The sequence below is a fragment of the Nerophis lumbriciformis genome, linkage group LG04 (genome assembly GCF_033978685.3).
Source record: "Nerophis lumbriciformis linkage group LG04, RoL_Nlum_v2.1, whole genome shotgun sequence".
In the NCBI taxonomy this organism is placed as follows: domain Eukaryota; kingdom Metazoa; phylum Chordata; class Actinopteri; order Syngnathiformes; family Syngnathidae; genus Nerophis; species Nerophis lumbriciformis.
Window position 1 is genome coordinate 66,758,275 of NC_084551.2, and position 15,194 is coordinate 66,773,468.

A 15,194-nucleotide genomic window follows, 5' to 3' on the forward strand; every position below is an offset into this window, starting at 1 on the left:
ATGAAGCCGCACCGCTTGAATACGTTTTACCTTATACACACACCATAATAATACTCTTTTATGCTTATCAACCTCGAAACTATTTTATTTGGTACATGGTGTGATGTTAAGTGTGACCAGTAGATGGCAGTCGAACATGAGAGATACGTGTAGATGGCTATGATGGCAATATGACTCAAGTAAACACCAACATTGTATATGTTCCATTGAAAATATAGAACATTAGTTGTTCTATATTTTCAATGGAACATATACAATGTTGGTGTTAATAATACTGGAAAGGATAGAAATGTAGTTTGTCTCTTTAATCCGATTATTAATCGATTAATCGAAGTAATAATCGACAGATTAATCGATTATCAAATTAATCGTTAGTTGCAGCCCTAGTAATGTTCTATATTTTCAATGGAACATATACAATGTTGGTGTTGTTTACTTGAGTCATATTGCCATCATAGCCATCTACACGTATCTCTTATGTTCGACTGCCATCTACTGGTCATACTTAACATCACACCATGTACCAAATAAAATAGCTTCGAGGTTGATAAGCATAAAAGAGTATTATTGTGGTGTGTGTATTAGGGCTGCAATTAACGATTAATTTGATAATCGATGAATCTGTTGATTATTACTTCGATTAATCGATTAATAATTGGATTAAAGAGACAAACTACATTTCTATCCTTTCCAGTATTTTATCCAAAAAAAAAAACAGCATACTGGCACCATACTTATGTTGATTATTGTTTATCAGCTGTTTGTACATGTTGCAGTTTATAAATAAAGGTTTATAAAAAAAATAACAAAATACATAAATAAATAAATAAAAATTGCCTCTACACATGTGCATAGCATAGATCCAACAAATCGATGACTAAATTATTCGCCAACTATTTTTATAATCAATTTTAATCGATTTAATCGATTAGTTCTTGCAGCCCTACACATTACACACGGCGCTCAAAAATCAATCAAAATGTTTTAGTATGACTTTGGTAAGCTATGAAGCCACACCGCTTAAATATGTTTTACCTTATACACACACCATAATAATACTCTTTTATGCTTATCAACCTCGAAACTATTTTATTTGGTACATGGTGTGATGTTAAGTGTGACCAGTAGATGGCAGTCGAACATAAGAGATACGTGTAGATGGCTATGATGGCAATATGACTCAAGTAAACAACACCAACATTGTATGTGTTCCATTGAAAATATAGAACATTATTAGGGCTGCAACTAACGATTAATTTGATAATCGATTAATCTGTCGATTATTACTTCGATTAATCGATTAATAAGCGGATTAAAGAGACAAACTACATTTCTATCCTTTCCAGTATTTTATTGGGGGAAAAAACAGCATACTGGCACCATACTTATGTTGATTATTGTTTATCAGCTGTTTGTACGTGTTGCAGTTTATAAATAAAGGTTTATAAAAAATAAAATATAATAAATAAATAAATACAAAAAATACAAAAAATAAAAATTGCCTCTGCGCATGTGCATAGAATAGATCCAACGAATCGAAGACGAAATTATTCGCCAACTATTTTTATAATCAATTTTAATCGATTCAATCGATTAGTTCTTGCAGCCCTACACATTACACACGGCGCTCAAAAATCAATCAAAATGTTTTAGTACGACTTTGGTAAGCTATGAAGCCGCACCGCTTGAATACGTTTTACCTTATGCACACACCACAATAATACTCTTTTATGCTTATCAACCTCGAAGCTATTTTATTTGGTACATGGTGTGATGATAAGTGTGACCAGTAGATGGCAGTCGAACATAAGAGATACGTGTAGATGGCTATGATGGCAATATGACTCAAGTAAACACCAACATTGTATATGTTCCATTGAAAATATAGAACATTAGTGTTCTATATTTTCACTGTGACCAGTAGATGGCAGTCGAACATAAGAGATACGTGTAGATGGCTATGATGGCAATATGACTCAAGTAAACACCAACATTGTATATGTTCCATTGAAAATATAGAACATTAGTGTTCTATATTTTCAATGGAACATATACAATGTTGGTGTTTACTTGAGTCATATTGCCATCATAGCCATCTACACGTATCTCTTATGTTCGACTGCCATCTACTGGTCACAGTGAAAATATAGAACACTAATGTTCTATATTTTCAATGGAACATATACAATGTTGGTGTTTACTTGAGTCATATTGCCATCATAGCCATCTACACGTATCTCTTATGTTCGACTGCCATCTACTGGTCACACTTAACATCACACCATGTACCAAATTAAAATAGCTTCGAGGTCAGTAAGTAAAACCAGAATTACTCCGTACATTAGGCGCACCGGGTTATAAGGCGCACTTGAGAAATAAATAAAGATTTTAAGTGCGCCTTATAGTCTGGAAAATAAGGTAATTCAGTGTTAATATTTGAGTGGGCCTTGGTCCCCTCTGGAGTGGAAAAGTTGGGCTCCGAGGTCAAAAAGGTGGAGAACCCCTGGTTTGTACTTCATTGTCTCTGTTTAGTTTCCTGCTTTTTGTTAATATTTTTTTTTTCCATGACTAAATTGCGTTCCTTGCGTCACGTTTCGGCCGGCTGACCTTGGACTACGTCTCACTCCGGCAACAACACGGCCGAGAAGCGCGCTCGGCTTTATCTTGACTGGAACTAGTGAAGCGGTGCTGCAGGAAGAAGAAAAAAAGAGCCATCAAATAAACATTGAGCTGGGGGATCAAGCACGCCGCTGACACGCGCTTCCAGGCTGGCTCGCTAATAAGCTGCTTAGGCGCGTCAAACGGCGGCGGCGAGCTACCTGCAAATATCGCTCTCCCGTTAGATGCCGGTTTGATCTGGAGGAGGTGACATAGCGCATGCTTGTGACTTTTAGCCGAAGTAGCATTCTTTTTATTATTTTTTTTACTCGCTGCAAAGGGGAGACGCCGTCAGTCTGCAAGCTGCTGTCAATCAAACGAGACATTAGCATGCAACCGCAGCCAGCTGAGAAGGAGGCCTCATTTATTTTAAACTATGCCGCCATTATTTCAGGCGGCGCAGAAAGATCAATTAAATCTTCGTGTGAGCTTTGGGGGGGAAAAAGAACCTAGAAATAAAAAAATATATATGGTGCATCATGTCAGGTTGTTCATGTCACTCAACAACTTGAATATATACACACAGGAACATCCTGGACAGTCCTGCAAAATGAAAATGATTATTTTTCAACAATTTATTTTCTAGGGACGAGTGCCAGCAACTTGAGGGTTCCTGGTTACCAGAAGGTAAGAAAAGTTCCTTTTGCATAATATTGCCAAACAAAACGCCAGATAATATGTCTTTACCTTATACCATACTTGCCAACCCTCCCGGATTTTCCAGGAGACTCCCGAAATTCAGCGCCTCTCCCGAAAACCTGCTGGCGTAGGGGCGTGGCGATTGGCTCATGTGTTACCTAGGAGGTGTTTCCGTCTGTGGCGGCATGCTGATACAATTTCGCTGCGCTTGTTGAGGGATGACAGGTCTGGACGGTATATAATAAACATAATTCAAGCATAGGTTGAAAGAGAAACTGTTTATTATATACCGTCCAGACCTGTCATCCCTCAACAAGCGCAGCGAAATTGTATCAGCATGCCGCCACAGACGGAAACACCTCCTAGGTAACACATGAGCCAATCACCACGCCCCTAGGCCAGCCTGTACCTACCCACTCTGTGCCCTATATAAACCATGGTATGTGAATGCTCCCATTAAAATCTCCTGATGATTGAGGGAACCCCTCATGAAACAGGCCTGTAGAGATGAAGTAGTCTTGTGATTTTTTCCCCACACATACATATATATATATATATATGTATATATATATATATATATATATATATATATATATATATACACATATATAAAAACAGTATATAATTTATATTTATTTATTTTGCCGTTTTTGTTTACATGTTAAAGGTGTTTTAATGAATATACATGCATGTTTAACACATATATATTCCTTTCTTTCATGAAGACAAGAATATAAGTTGGTGTATTACCTGATTCTGATGACTTGCATTGATTGTAATCAGACAGTAGTGATGATAACGGCCACGTTTTCAAATGGAGGAGAAAAAAAGTTCCTCCTTTCTGTCTAATACCACATGAAAGTGGTTGGTTTTTGGCATCTTATTTGTCCAGCTTCCATATTCGTTTTTATACACTTTACAAGAAATACATTGGCGGCAAACTCCGTAGCTTGCGAGCTTGTTTGCGCTGGCTTTCGTAGACTCTTGTTTTGAAAGCGCAGGCGCGATGGAGCGGCACTTTTATTGTGAAGACAGGAACTGTGCAGTCAGTCTTTAGGCTTTTGACGGGATGTACGGTTGAAATAAAAAAAGGGTCTTTTTTTCCTTCACACTTTTGATTGATTGATTGGAACTTTTATTAGTAGATTGCACAGTACAGTATATATTCCATACAATTGACCACCCCAATAAGTTTTTCAACTTGTTTAAGTCAGGTCATGTGACCGCCTGGCTCTGTTTGATTGGTCCAACGTCACCAGTGACTGCATCTGATTGGTGGAACGGAGTGAACGTCACCAGTGACTGTATTTGTTGAAACGCAGGCACTATGAAGGTCTGTCTGACAGACCAAAACAAACAAAGCGTGCATTAACAGATCGATAAAAATTAGTAGCGAGTACGTAGTGAGCTGAATGTAGATAAAAGTAGCGGAGTAAAAGTAGCGTTTCTTCTCTATAAATATACTCAAGTAAAAGTATGTTGCATTAAAACTACTCTTAGAAGTACAATTTATCCCAAAAGTTACTCAAGTAGATGTAACGGAGTACATGTAGCGCGTTACTACCCACCTCTGGTTGTAAATATACGGTCCATTGTATTGATTTGAGTAAATGCATCATAATGTCCTCAGTTTGTATGCCATCATTGTGCTTTGCAGCTGTGTACAACTGCACTGCATTCCATTGAAAGTAGTCGTGTCCTCTTGTGTGGCTAAATAAGATATATCATATGATCAAAATGATGAAGTGCAGCTTCTATGTCTTGTCATGTTTGTGGCTGCTGATTTTTCAAATGAATGTGTCATGACGGCGACTACGGTGGTAGGATTCCCTGGTTGAGTTAACGGGAAGACGCCAAAAGAAAAAAGGGATTTCGGGGTTTGGGGAACAGTGCGGCTTGGTCAGGATAATAACAGGACCCGGGTTAGGAAGAGTGGTAGCCGTATGATTAGAAACGTGGCGGCGAGGTGACGAATCTGCGCTCGATTTATTTCCATGTGACGTCCAAAGTGCCGCACAGTCTGTTCTAAGACTTCAAACTTGTCCTAATTCCGTAAGGAATAATGAAAGAGGAATTTTAACCGTTTCCAGGCTCGAACGCGACCGTCGAGAAAACCTGTTTTACCTGTCCTGGTGCACGTCATAAGTATCGTCGACCTACAGGTGTAAAGTCAAGGTCAACCCTGAACAATACAGCGAAATGCAACTGAAACAAAATAAAGACTACCATATTTTTCGGACTATAAGTCGCAGTTTTTTTCATAGTTTGGCCGGGCTCCAGTGCGACTTATACAGGTAAAAGCCAGTAAATTAGAATATTTTGAAAAACTTGATTTATTTCAGTAATTGCATTCAAAAGGTGTAACTTGTACATTATATTTATTCATTGCACACAGACTGATGCATTCAAATGTTTATTTCATTTAATTTGGATGATTTGAAGTGGCAACAAATGAAAATCCAAAATTCCGTGTGTCACAAAATTAGAATATTACTTAAGGCTAATACAAAAAAGGGATTTTTTTAGAAATGTTGGCCAACTGAAAAGTATGAAAATGAAAAATATGAGCATGTACAATACTCAATACTTGGTTGGAGCTCCTTTTGCCTCAATTACTGCGTTAATGCGGCGTGGCATGGAGTCGATGAGTTTCTGGCACTGCTCAGGTGTTATGAGAGCCCAGGTTGCTCTGATAGTGGCCTTCAACTCTTCTGCGTTTATGGGTCTGGCATTCTGCATCTTCCTTTTCACAATACCCCACAGATTTTCTATGGGGCTAAGGTCAGGGGAGTTGGCGGGCCAATTTAGAACAGAAATACCATGGTCCGTAAACCAGGCACGGGTAGATTTTGCGCTGTGTGCAGGCGCCAAGTCCTGTTGGAACTTGAAATCTCCATCTCCATAGAGCAGGTCAGCAGCAGGAAGCATGAAGTGCTCTAAAACTTGCTGGTAGACGGCTGCGTTGACCCTGGATCTCAGGAAACAGAGTGGACCGACACCAGCAGATGACATGGCACCCCAAACCATCACCCAACCATGCAAATTTTGCATTTCCTTTGAAAATCGAGGTCCCAGAGTCTGGAGGAAGACAGGAGAGGCACAGGATCCATGTTGCCTGAAGTCTAGTGTAAAGTTTCCACCATCAGTGATGGTTTGGGGTGCCATGTCATCTGCTGGTGTCGGTCCACTCTGTTTCCTGAGATCCAGGGTCAACGCAGCCGTCTACCAGCAAGTTTTAGAGCACTTCATGCTTCCTGCTGCTGACCTGCTCTATGGAGATGGAGATTTCAAGTTCCAACAGGACTTGGCGCCTGCACACAGCGCAAAATCTACCCGTGCCTGGTTTACGGACCATGGTATTTCTGTTCTAAATTGGCCCGCCAACTCCCCTGACCTTAGCCCCATAGAAAATCTGTGGGGTATTGTGAAAAGGAAGATGCAGAATGCCAGACCCAAAAACGCAGAAGAGTTGAAGGCCACTATCAGAGCAACCTGGGCTCTCATAACACCTGAGCAGTGCCAGAAACTCATCGACTCCATGCCACGCCGCATTAACGCAGTAATTGAGGCAAAAGGAGCTCCAACCAAGTATTGAGTATTGTACATGCTCATATTTTTCATTTTCATACTTTTCAGTTGGCCAACATTTCTAAAAATCCCTTTTTTGTATTAGCCTTAAGTAATATTCTAATTTTGTGACACACGGAATTTTGGATTTTCATTTGTTGCCACTTCAAATCATCAAAATTAAATGAAATAAACATTTGAATGCATCAGTCTGTGTGCAATGAATAAATATAATGTACAAGTTACACCTTTTGAATGCAATTACTGAAATAAATCAAGTTTTTCAAAATATTCTAATTTACTGGCTTTTACCTGTATATGTTTTTTTCCTTCTTTATTATGCATTTTCGGCAGGTGCGACTTATACTCCGGTGCGACTTATACTCCGAAAAATACGGTACTTTCATCCAGTGGTCTTTTTTAGGTCTTTTTGCAGTTAATAAATATTTTATGAAATATTATTGTTAATATTGTTGGTTGTAGACTCAGACTTAGACTGAGACTTAGACTTAGACTTAGACAAACTTTATTGATCCACAAGGGAAATTGTTCCACACAGTAGCTCAGTGACAAAGGATGGAAAGGGTGAGGATGGAAAGGATAACGCACACACTGCAAAAACTGAAATCTAAGTAAGATGAAATATCTCAAATAAGGGTGATATTTGCTTATTTTCTGTCTGATAAGATAATTCTTCTCACTAAGCAGATTTTATGTTTGAGTTTTTTACTTGTTTTAAGTGTTTTGGTCCTAAATGATGTCAGTAAGATATTACAGCTTGTTGCTGAGATTTGATGACCTATATTGAGTAAAACATGCTTGAAACTAGAATATGAAGTGTTGCAAAGCTGTGTCATCAACACTCACAAGTATAAAACTACTTTTTTTAAAGTAATAATTTCTTCAAGCATGAAAAAACTAAATCCTGATGCCGAGTGCATATCATTATGTCAAGATAATGGCACTAGCATTTACTTAATTTAAGAATATTTTTCAACATATTGAGCAAAAAGGTCTCTTTTTTTTCTATCAAGAAAAGTGCACTTGTTATTAGTGAGAATATACTTATTTTAAGGTATTTTTGGGTTCATTGAGGTGAGCTAATTAGGGCCCGCATGGCCCATTGCATAAGGACTCCCACAGGGAGTCCTTATGCAATGGGACATAAGGACCTATTGAATTTGTAAGGTTTTATTATTATTATTATTATACCGGTCGCCTCTTTGAGCTACAATTTGACCCACTTAACATGCTTCAAAACTCACCATATTTGACGCACACGTCAAGACCTGCGAAAATTGCCTTTTGATGAAAAAAACCAAACCCCAAAAATAAAAATTGCGCTCTAGCGCCCCCTAGGGGAAAAAAAACTAGACTGCCTGTAACTCCCACTAGGAAGGTCGGAGAGACATGAAACAAAAACTTCTATGTAGGTGTGACTTACACCTACCTTTCATAATTGTACATTCTCGGGCTAAAATCAACAGGAAGTTGGCAATTCCCCCTTCAAGACAAAAAAGTACTAAAAACAGACACTTTTGCCTTTTTGAGCTGTAATTTGACCCCCTTAACATGCTTCAAAACTCACCAAACTGAACACACACATCAGGACTGCCAAAAAGTGTGATCTAATAAAAAAACCTAACCCCAAATCTCAAAATTGTGCTCTAGCGCAATTTTTTAATAAAACGCACAATCTGCTCCTCGGATGAAAAAACTGACAAAACTGCCTGTAACTCCCACTGGGAAGGTCGGAGAGACATGAAACAAAAACCTCTATGTGGGTCTTACTTAGACCTACATTTCATAGATTAACAACCCTCAGCATAAATCAACAGGAAGTTTGCAATTTCCCCTTCAAAACAATTTCTTTTTATAAACCGGTCACTTCTCTTCAAACATTATCTCCTCTGAGCGCGTTTGTCGTTTCAGCTTCAAACTAACACAGGAGAGAGATTGAACCCTTCCAAATAAAAATTATCGAAATAATTTTTCTAACTGCTCTGGTTTTGATTTTATGAGCCTTCAAAGAACCGCTGCGCTGATGCTGATGCTGCTGCGCTGCTGTTTTCTCAAGATGGCTGCTTAAAAGCAGGAAGCACCAGCGTGCCCACACAATGCAGACAAGGTAGGTACACTAGACAAAAGTCTTGGGACAATTCGGACTAAAAGTAGACAAAAGTATTGGGACACTTTGGACTACCACTGGACAAAAGTATTGGGACACTTACTACTACCACTGAACAAAAGCATTGGGCAACTGGACAAAAGTATTGGGACACTTACACTGGACAAAAGTATTGGGACACTTGGGACTAAAACTTGACAAAAGTATTGGGACACTTAGTACTAGCACCTGCCAAATACGCGGGCCCGACCAACGCTGCTTGCAGCTTTAATTTTGCTTGTTTTGGAAAGTCTCGACAAGCCGGATTTTCTTGTTCTATTGGCAGATAATTTTGCTTAGTTCAAATAAAATACCCCTCATTTTTATTTATTTTTTTCTTGTTTTTGAACACTGACTTTTTGCAATGCACAAGGACAAAAAAAAAAGTAGACTAAAAATGTACCATAGTTGCAATATAAAATATATATGTAATATGTACATATTATGTATACATCCATCCACGCATTTTAATATATACTGATATATTATATTATTACCGTATTTTCCGCACCATAAGGCGCCCTGGGTTATAAGCCGCGCCTTCAATGAACGGCATATTTCAAAACTTTGTCCACCTATAAGCCGCCCCGTGTTATAAGCCGCATCTAACTGCGCTAAAGGGAATGTCAAAAAAACAGTCAGATAGGTCAGTCAAACTTTAATAATATATTAAAAACCAGCGTGATGTGGGCGCGCATGGAGTCGTATATCAACATGGACGGAGCTGCGTGAAAAAAGCCACCCGGCCTCTTCGCGTAAACTTAAACTTCCCTTAACCACTCGCTCATCTTTTCTTCATCCATCCATCCCTTCGAGTTAGCTTTTATGATGACGCCGGCTGGAAAGGTCTCTTTTGGCAAGGTCTTCCTTTTGAATATCACCATGGGTGGAAGTTTCTGGCCATTAGCATGGCAAGCTAGAACCACAGTGAAGGATGACTTCTCATTCCCTGTGGTGCGAATATTCACCGTACGTGCTCCCGTTGTATCCACAGTGCGGTTCACAGGAATATCAAAAGTCAGTGGAACCTCGTCCATGTTGATAATGTTCTCTGGCCGGATCTTTTTTTCAGCTATCTTGTTTTTACAATATGCACGGAAAGTAGCCAGCTTTTCTTGAAAGTCTTTAGGCAGTTGCTGTGAAATAGTAGTCCGTGTGCGGATGGAGAGATTGCGTCTTTTCATGAACCGGAAACCTGTCGCTTAGTAGGAGCCATTTTGTGGTCTTTACAGATGTAAACACACAAAGGAAATGAAACGTAATATCCGGGGGCTTCTTCTTCTATGGGGGCGGGTGGTTGCTTACAGTAGAAGAAGAAGCGCTTCCTCTTCTATGGGGGCGGGTGCTTACCTTGGCGGTTGCTTACCATAGAAGAAGAAGCGCTTCCTCTTCTACGGGGGAAAAAAGATGGCGGCTGTTTACCGTAGTTGCGAGACCTAAACTTTATGAAAATGAATATTAATATTAATCCATATATAAGGCGCACCGGGTTATAAGCCGCACTGTCAGCTTTTGAGAAAATTTGTGGTTTTTAGGCGCGGCTTATAGTGCGGAAAATACGGTATATTATATTTTTATATAATATATACAGTACATAAGAATTAAATACACTATATAATATATATATATTATATAATGTATAATATATAATATTCATATATTTTCACATTTGAACCATGACGGTACCAAGTCCCGGTACCTGGGCCTCAATACGGGTACTCTACAATACCAATTTTCCTGTACTTTAGTGTGTGTTAATTATTATTTTACTTAAAAACAAAAATCTCATTTTCTAATCAAACATTTAAGCATTTCTCAGTCTCATTTGCAAGTATTATTTCGTATGCAGTTGCAATTCCAAGCCGTTAGATGGCAGTAGTGTATAGACTACGTCCTGTGAATGAATTATTAGATTGGTATTAGAACCGGCCCGCAGGCCGCAGCCGCCTGCTGCTGTTTTGCACGCACAAATACTCCATCAGTGTTGTCGCTAGGAATTTTCAGAATGGGGTCCCCGGCCATCAAGTAACAATAACGGGGTGCCGCAGTAAACTTTTGGGGTCCCACTTTTTTGTGACCGTTTTGAAAACAAGTGATACATTTATGCCTTATCCTGTTATATCTCACATTCTATATTGTGTTTTGGAAAAAGGTTGAAATAAACATTACTTAATTGATTAAAACAAATAATACAAAAGAGCTGCATAAGTCCTGAAAATTTGCACGCGTCCGCCACCGTAGTCGATAAGCTTCTTATTTTTCCTCTATCTTCTTGTTAAAGTCTGGTACTTATTTGTGGTTACATAAAAAAATTAATTTAAAAAAGTCGTCATGACCTGTCACGTCAGGTTATACCTTGTTTTGGTTTTGTTTCGGTTGTTTTCGTTTTGCACTCCCAAGTTGCACTAGTTTTTTTGGTGTTATGTGCACTCCCGGCTGCACTAGTTTTTAGTTCCTTCTTGTTTATTGACATACAGTTTGATTGTCACAACTAGTGCTGCTAGGATCCCGATGAGAGCACGGAAATATGATCATATCACACCAATTCTCAAATCCCTTCACTGGCTTCCTGTTCCACTCAAGATTGCATACAAAGTCTCCCTACTAACCCACCAGTGCCTCCATGGAAATGCCCCCCCTCTACCTCAAAGAACTACTCACCCCCAAATCCTCCACACGAGGGTTCCATCGAACCCAGGTTAAGAACTACTGATATGATTAATTAATGACACTTAACGTAATTATTTAAAAATGTATTTAATTCGGTCCTATTTGTCCCTTTTGTCCAACTCAGCCTTTTATTTAATTTTTTTATTTTTTTTTATTTTATTTAATAATTTCATGATTTAATTATTAATTCCATTATTTAATGGTTTAATTAATTAATGACACTTAACGTAATTATTAAAATATTTATTTCATTTTGTCCCATTTGGCCTTTTTGTCCAACATAGCCTTTTTATTTATTTATTTATTTATTTATTTTTTAATTTTCCTGTCCAGCTTCTCAGGCAAATCCTATAGTTGATCGATTTAAAAAAAATGAGAATCGATTCGAATTCGAATAGATTTTTTCCCACACCCCTAATTATTACAACTTTCTCTGCAATGCGGAATTGCGACGAAAGTATCCATCCATCCATCCATCTTCTTCCGCTTATCCGAGGTCGGGTCGCGGGGGCAGCAGCCTAAGCAGGGAAGCCCAGACTTCCCTCTCCCCAGCCACTTCGTCCAGCTCCTCCCGGGGGATCCCGAGGCGTTCCCAGGCCAGCCGGGAGAGATAGTCTTCCCAGCGTGTCCTGGGTCTTCCCCGTGGCCTCCTACCGGTCGGACGTGCCCTAAACACCTTCCTAGGGAGGCGTTCGGGTGGCATCCTGACCAGATGCCCGAACCACCTCATCTGGCTCCTCTCCATGTGGAGGAGCAGCGGCTTTACTTTGAGCTCCCCCCGGATGACAGAGCTTCTCACCCTATCTCTAAGGGAGAGCCCCGCCACCCGGCGGAGGAAACTCATTTCGGCCGCTTGTACCCGTGATCTTGTCCTTTCGGTCATGACCCAAAGCTCATGACCATAGGTGAGGATGGGAACGTAGATCGACCGGTAAATCGAGAGCTTTGCCTTCCGGCTCAGCTCCTTCTTCACCACAACGAATCGATACAGCGTCCGCATTACTGAAGACGCCGCACCGATCCGCCTGTCGATCTCACGATCCACTCTTCCCTCACTCGTGAACAAGACTCCGAGGTACTTGAACTCCTCCACTTGGGGCAAGATCTCCTCCCCAACCCGGAGATGGCACTCCACCCTTTTCCGGGAGAGAACCATGGACTCGGACTTGGAGGTGCTGATTCTCATCCAAGTCGCTTCACACTCGGCTGCGAACCGATCCAGCGAGAGCTGAAGATCTTGGCCGGAGGAAGCCATCAGGACCACATCATCTGCAAACAGCAGTGACCTAATCCTGCAGCCACCAAACCAGATCCCCTCAACGCCCTGACTGCGCCTAGAAATTCTGTCCATAAAGGTTATGAACAGAATGGGTGACAAAGGGCAGCCTTGGCGGAGTCCAACCCTCACTGGAAACGTGTCCGACTTACTGCCGGCAATGCGGACCAAGCTCTGACACTGATTATACAGGGAGCAAACTGCCACAATAAGACAGTCCGTTACCCCATACTCTCTGAGCACTCCCCACAGGACTTCCCGAGGGACACGGTCGAATGCCTTCTCCAAGTCCACAAAACACATGTAGACTGGTTGGGCAAACTCCCATGCACCCTCAAGGACCCTGCCGAGAGTATAGAGCTGGTCCACAGTTCCACGACCAGGACGAAAACCACACTGTTCCTCCTGAATCCGAGGTTCGACTATCCGGCGTAGCCTCCTCTCCAGTACACCTGAATAGACCTTACCGGGAAGGCTGAGGAGTGTGATCCCACGATAGTTGGAACACACCCTCCGGTTCCCCTTCTTAAAGAGAGGAACCACCACCCCGGTCTGCCAATCCAGAGGTACCGCCCCCAATGTCCACGCGATGCTGCAGAGTCTTGTCAACCAAGACAGCCCCACAGCATCCAGAGCCTTAAGGAACTCCGGGCGGATCTCATCTGCCCCCGGGGCCTTGCCACCGAGGAGCTTTTTAACTACCTCAGCAACCTCAGCCCCAGAAATAGGAGAGCCCACCACAGACTCCCCAGGCCCTGCTTCCTCATAGGAAGACGTGTTGGTAGGATTGAGGAGGTCTTCGAAGTATTCCCTCCACCGATCCACAACATCCGCAGTCGAGGTCAGCAGAACACCATCCCCGCCATACACGGTGTTGACACTGCACTGCTTCCCCTTCCTGAGGCGGCGGATGGTGGTCCAGAATTGCTCCGAAGCCGTCCGGAAGTCTTTTTCCATGGCCTCCCCGAACTCCTCCCATGTCCGAGTTTTTGCCTCCGCGACCGCTGAAGCCGCACACCGCTTGGCCTGTCGGTACCTGTCTGCTGCCTCAGGAGTCCCATGAGCCAAAAGAACCCGATAGGACTCCTTCTTCAGCCTGACGGCATCCCTCACCGCCGGTGTCCACCAACGGGTTCTAGGATTACCGCCACGACAAGCACCAACTACCTTGCGACGAAAGTAACTGAACAAAAACTAACCTTGTGCGGCCTTTTAGGGACATTTTTGGGATTTGTATTGAAGCATTACATCGCCATCAGTCGGTTCAGTGCGACTTGACCGTGGACTTATACCTTCGTATACGTATACGACCCCTGTCTGAAGAAGTGGAAGTTTTAATGAGACGGAGCAAGTACGGACAGCGAGAAAGACAACGACAGAATAAAGGCAGCATGACAAAGAATTGGGAAGGTGAGCGTACAAAGAGGAGGGACCGAGGAATGTGAGGGACACATGAGAGAGTCCAAATGGAAAGGAGCGCTGGCGGGGCGAGCTTATGAAATTGAGCGCGTCCGACACGTTCAAAGCCAGCGCGTGAGGGATTTGACAATAAGAAAGACTGAGGAAATATATATATATATATATATAATAAAACAAACCACAAAAAAAAACATCAGTGGCACCAAAACAACAAAAGCAAGGAAAAAAAAGTCAGAGGGACAGATGAAGAGAAGAAGCATCTTTGGAGAGAAGCCATAAAAAAAAGTGGGTTCTTGTGCCTCCACAGTATGTCAAACACGTCTAGGGGACACTGAAAACCCTTCAATGGGTCCGTCTCGCTCTTTATCTCAAAGTTGACCTTTTTGGGAGCGTTTTAGGGAACTTGGATCTGATGTAGAACCTCAAACACAAGCCCTTCTAGAAGACACTCCCAACCTAAGGTTAAACTCCTCCAACCTCCGAAGGACAAAGCTACGGACGATGGGAGACCGGGCTTTCTGCTCCGCCGCTCCCGGTCTGTTGGAACGCTCTCCCTGACCACCTGAGGGCACCACAGACTGTGGATGCTTTTGAAAAAGGCTTAAAAACCCTTCTTTTTAAAAAAGCCTTTTTTTTAAAATATATGCATACTATACACGACTATATACTATATGCACCGCTGATTAACACTTAACCCTAACCCTAACCCTAACCCTAACCCTAACCGTAATCCTAACCCTAACCCTAACCCTAATCTTAACCCTAACCCTAACCCTAACCCTAACCCTAACCCTAACC